Genomic DNA, 6,000 nt, shown 5'->3' on the forward strand with positions numbered 1-6,000 from the left:
GCCCTGGCCAGTTTGGCTCAGCGGTTAGAGCATCGGCCTGTGGTCCAGAGAGACCCGGGTTCGGTTCCTGCTAAGGGTGCGTACCTCGGTTGCAGTTTGTCCCCGGCCCTGGTTGGTCATGTGGGTGGCAGCCGCTCGATGTGTCCCTTTCACATCGATGTTTCTCTTTCTCTCTCTCTCTCCCTCCCACTCTATCTGAACAAAAAATGGAAAAATGTCCTCGGGTAAGGATAAAAAAAAAGCAGTTGTAGTCATCAAAAATTTTTCAGCAGGGGACTGTGATGTGATCTGGTTTATATTTTAAAGGGCGTTAGATAGGCCAGAGTTGAAGGCTTTTAGGGCTGAGACTCTATCACTGCATTCAGTGATACAAGATCTGGATACCACCTACTTAGGATTTTCAGCTGTCTCTGTATGATTTATCTGTGGCCTGATCCCTATCACACTGGAATAATGACAGTTCCCAAACTTTGCCACCCAGCGTGTGGCCCACCCCCTCATGATTTATAGATAATTTTGACTCTTCACAAAGAAAATAGGAATCATTAAGTAAGAACACTCTTACTAGCACCAACTCATCTATATTTTCCTTATCCACCCATCTCAGAGGAAAGTACACCTCTTCCTTGTTCCCTGGACCTCACCCCTTTCATTCTCTGAGAATGGCTCTTTCAATTATCCACTCTTTCTCTTCATCCTCAACCTGTCTCTCAATTGACCTTTCGTTTCTCTTTGAAGAAAAGAGAAAGAAAAAGGATCATTTTGTTGTAACAGAAACTATTTGAGTAAGGATGGTTTTGCCCAGAACCAGATAGCAGACTATCCATGGATCTCGAGAAGGACTTGGAACCAGCACCGGTAAAGCCTGTCCTTTCCACGCATGTGCTTTGTTCCTCTGCACACCTGAAGTTCATTTCATCTCCCTCCCCAAGCTCAATTCCCTAGAGTAACAACCAGCAGGAGAGAAAGAGTTTTCACTCTTTTTTTTTTCTCCTCAGCCAAGGACATTTTTCAATATTTTGTTCAGATAGAGTGGGAGGGAGAGAGAGAGAGAGAGAAACATCGATGTGAAAGGGACACATCGAGTGGTTGCCACCCACACGACCCAACCAGGGCCGGGGACAAACTGCAACTGAGGTACGTACCCTTAGTGGGACCCAAACCCGGGTCTCTCTGGACCACAGGCCAATGCTCTAACCGCTGAGCCAAACTGGCCAGGGCAGGGTTTTCACTCTTGACCCAAATTCTAAATTTCTTGGTGGAAGCATTGGCCCAATTTGGATGATGTATCCCAGCAAGAGTCAAGAGACTATCGCTACAGGGTCAGCCATGCACAAACATAGCTTCCACAAGCCTGCTCCTATCACCATGTGAATGGGGGATCAGTTAGCAAGGAAGGGGAACTTATGAGTTAGATAAATTCCCCTTTGGCTATTGCCAGGTCTCCCTCCATTGCTTTCTATGTAAGACTCTTAAGAGCATAGTTTCCACGTTTTTGCCTCCTATTCATTTCACTATCCACTACATTCTACTCTCCCTCCCTGCCTGGCCCTGTCAACTGTTTTCAGTAAGGTCACTTTCCAATTGCCAAACCAAAGGACACTTTTCAGTATTTGTTTTTCCTTACATCTCTTCAGCACTGGACACTGTTGGCAACTATTTTTACCTTGAAAACTCACAGCACTCTCCTGCTTAAAATTCTTCAAAAGTTCAGTATCACCTAAAGCTATGTTTTTTTAAACTTTTCTTAATCATGGAACCCTTTGTTTAAAAGAAAAAGCATTTCACCGATGCCCACTATCAAATGGACAAAAGTGGAGCTGGTGTGGTTGAAACAGGGGTGGGAGACCCAGAGCCTGGCCACTGGGACTCACTCCCCATTCCCAGATGACTCACCAGTGGACTCCAAGGAGTAATTACAGTTCCACTGAGTATAATTTGAAAACCACAAATCTGTAGGATAAACTCCAAATTCTTTAATTTCATAATTGCCAACCTTTTTACCTTCTTTTTTACCAGTCTCTCTGCTCAAAATGGGTTCATTCATCCATGAAGGAATTCTCTCAGCGGCTGCAGTGTGCTTCTTTCTCAGCCCTACCTTGGTACATGATGTTTCCTCTGCCTGAATGGGCCTCCTCCCTTTGTGTGCCTGGTGAGCTCCAGTTCATTATTTAAAACCTGGCTTAAATGGAATCTCTTCAGGTACTTGCCTATCACAGTGACATGATTGCTCCTTTGTACTCTGGTTGTTCTGTCACCTGTTATACATAACTATCAGAATAGAGTTCAGTTCAGTATTATAATTTGAGATTTTTATGACCATAGTCTCCTCAGACCTGGAGCTTTTGGGTGGTGACATTATATTCTTTTCATCTTTGTAGCTCTAGAACCTAATCCAGTGCCTGGCATTTACTAAGTGTCTGATAAATGGTGAATAAATGGATTTATTTTTCTCCCAAAATGATATTTTCTTACTCAAATCCCCATGATTACTTTTGCACATGTATTTCCCCACCAGACTATGAGCTCAGATAATGATACTCATATGTTACGATAATTGTGACAGTTAAATAGTTTATACATAAAAGTGCCTAATAATACCTGACTCATTGATAGTTTCCATCCTGGCTGTATGACAGAATCCCCTGTAGAGTTTTTGCATTTTTTGGTTTGTTTGTTTGTTTGTTTGTTTGTCTGTTTTAATGCAGGCTTGTAGGCCCTACCTACTAAGTCATATCTCCATAGGTGAGGCCTGGGCAGAAGGCCCACAGATGATTCTGATGCCCAGTCTCCATAATTAAAACTCAGTAACTACTAGCTAATGTTTATTTTGTAACTCCAAGACCTGGCACAGAGACCAGAAATGTAGTAGGTCCTCACTAAATATAGGTTGAGTTGAAATTGAAGTACATGTTTTCAACATTCAGATCATAATATTTTTTATAGATAAGCCAAGGAATTGAGGTAAAAGGGTAGATTTAGGCTAAAGGGGCCCAGACCACAACTCTATTCTCAGTCCCTCATTGTTGGGTATGTACTTCAGTGAGCTCTCTGCTGCTCTTACTTCCTTCCGCCCCTTCCCACCTTCCTGCATTTAGCACATAGTAAGAAGACTTACTCTCTGCCCAGCTACAATCCCCATAGATCCAAAACACCAAACTTTCTAAGCATTTGTTTTCTAATATCTTGATTTGGCTATTGTCTGTGCTGAGAGCTTTCCTGGAGTCCCCTCTGTCATAATCACCACATTTAACTGAACTTCAGATCCTGTTAACTGTTTTTCATGTAACAGCTCTTGAATTTGTGCCCACCTTCCAAATCTCAGTGTCACTACCTTGTTTCAGGCCTTTACCACTTGCCTGGATTATTCCAAATGACATCCTAACTGGGCTCCTCATCTGTTTTGGGCTGAATTATGTTCCCCCCAAATTTATATGTTGAAGTACCCTAACCCCCGGTACTCCAGAATGTGACTATATTTGGAGATAGGGCCTGGAAGGAGGTAATGAAGTTAAATGAGGTCATAAGGATGGGGGTCTAATCTAATATGACTGGTGCCCTTATGAGAAGAGGAAAAGATACCAGGGATGCAAGTGCACACAGAGAAAAGGTCATGTGAAGGCACCGGTAGAAGGCAGAGGAACAAGGCCTTGGGAGAAATCAAACCTGCCAACACCATGATCTTGGACTTTCAGCCTCCAGAACCATGAGAAAATAAATTGCTGTTGTTTAAATCACCCAGCTTATGGTATTTTGTTATGGCAGTTGTAGAAAATTAAATACACTGCTACAATATCACCCTTTCCCATTTACTCTCTGTAGTACTAAAAATCGTCTTTCTAAAAAGCTTATCTGGTCACATGACTCCCTGGCTCAAAATACTGTGGTAGCTTCCATTGCTTTCTTGGCACAGCACACAGGAGACACTCTGGCCTTTCTCAGCAGCAACATCTTTTATTCTTGCACCACCATTTCCAAAACTCCAGTCATACACACCATGTCAATCATGGTCAACAGAAACCAACTCTGGCTAGTTTAAGCAGGAAAGGAATTCCTCACAATGCCATTAGGTGTTTGTATTAGTCTGCTCATGCTGCCATAACAAAATACCACACACTGTGTGGCTTAAACAACAAAGATGTATTTTCTCACAGATGTGGAGACTGGACATCAGGATCAAGATGCCAGTAAGGCTGGCGTCTGGTGAGAGCTCTCCTCTTGGTTGCAGACAGCACTTTCTCTGTGTGTCTTCACATGGCCTTCCCTCTGCTCACATGGAGAGAGAGAGAAACAGAGCAAGTTTTTTGCTGTTTTTTATTAGAACACAAAATTCTATCTGACCAGGGTCTCACTCTCTTTTAAGCTCATTTAACCTTAATTACTTCCTGAGATCCCATCTCTAAATACAGCCACACTGGGGATCAGGGCTTCAACATATAAATTTTATGGGGACGTAAACAGTTCCTAACAGTGTTCACAGAAGCTTTATTCATAATAGCCCAAAACAGGAAACACCTAAAATATCAATCAATAGGTAAAAAGTTGAATACAGAAAAGATGGCAGCAGGTAGGATCAGAGCAAGGGTGAGGGTGAGAGAGTGTGAGCAAGTGTGACAGAGTGGGTGAGTGGACATGAGTGTGGACAAGCAACCTTGGAGCAGTGCACAAATGAGGGGCAGAGAGTTCTGGTGCTGTAGACTAGGGAGTACCTGGCTACTGCAGTAAGTGGCTTGTCAGGGTGCTTCTCCCTGCATGGTCGTAAGGCCCTGCCATTTTGGAAGATCCCTGGTCTACTCTGGGAGGAGGCAGCAGGAGAGGCTAGGGCCTAGTGACATGAGTCCACCAGTGCACCTTGCACCATTGGACCAGTGGACTCCCTGTGTCAATACAGACCAGAGCACAGTAGTGGCACTGTCAAGGAACCTGCTTGTGGAAGGAGCAACCAGCCAGGAGAACACCATTCCACACAATACCAGCAGTGGCGCCAGCTTGGGAGCCCAGCACCTTCCACTACAGCAGCAGTGACTGAGTAGGAGTGGAGCCCCACCCCAACAGTAGCTGAGGCTCAGGAGCCAAGACACACCCCCAGCAGCAGAGGCTGGGGAGCAGACATCCATCCCCAGGCAGGAACAGCACAGATGGGCAGCTGAGACCCATCCCTAGCAGCATCAGCAGAGGCTGATCAGGAGTGGTGCCCCAGCCCAAGCAGCAGCAAATCTTGGATAGCCAAGACCTGCCCCTGACAACTGCAGTAGTGGGTTTGGAATGGAGCCTCTCCCGCAGCAGCAAAGTCCCAGGAGCTGAGCATCCTCAGCCCCCAACAGCAGCAAAGGATTGGTAGCTGAGAGCACCACCTGGCAACAGCAGTAGCAGTAGCAGTGCAAACTGGGAGCTGACACTCGCCCCCAACAGCAGCAGCAGCTGATCTGGAGCTGAGTCCCACAAGGCAGGAGCACACCCCAGAAGTGCACCACCTGGACCCATACACTCTAGCAGTGCCTACCACAACAGACCAATACCAGCCGCCAGTTGTCAGTCCTCCAGGACCCACAGCAGGCAAGAGGTGCTATGCACCAACACAGTCTGGGAGGCACAGCAGCTTTATTTGATACACACCAACCTGCCTACACATCCCAAATCCTGGAACTACCAGACTGCTAAAATGGTGAGACAAGAAACAACACCCAAATGAAAGAAAAGAAGGAATCACCAGAAAAGGAACTTATGAAATGGAAGCAAGCAATTTATTAGATAAAGAATTGAAAGCAATGATTTCAAGGGTGCTCAAACAATTTAGTGAGAACTACAAGCAACTTAATGAGAATTATAAAGAGCTCAGTGGGAACAACATCAGCATAAAATGAGGGAGAAGCTATGAATAAAAATCAAGTGGAAATAAAGAATGACATAGCTGATATGAAAAATTCCTAAGAAGGATTCAATAGTAGATTAAAAGAAGCTGAAGACTAAATCAATGAGTTAGAAGACAAGGTAGAAAAA

The sequence above is a fragment of the Molossus molossus genome, unplaced genomic scaffold (genome assembly GCF_014108415.1).
Source record: "Molossus molossus isolate mMolMol1 unplaced genomic scaffold, mMolMol1.p scaffold_m16_p_5, whole genome shotgun sequence".
In the NCBI taxonomy this organism is placed as follows: Eukaryota; Metazoa; Chordata; class Mammalia; order Chiroptera; family Molossidae; genus Molossus; species Molossus molossus.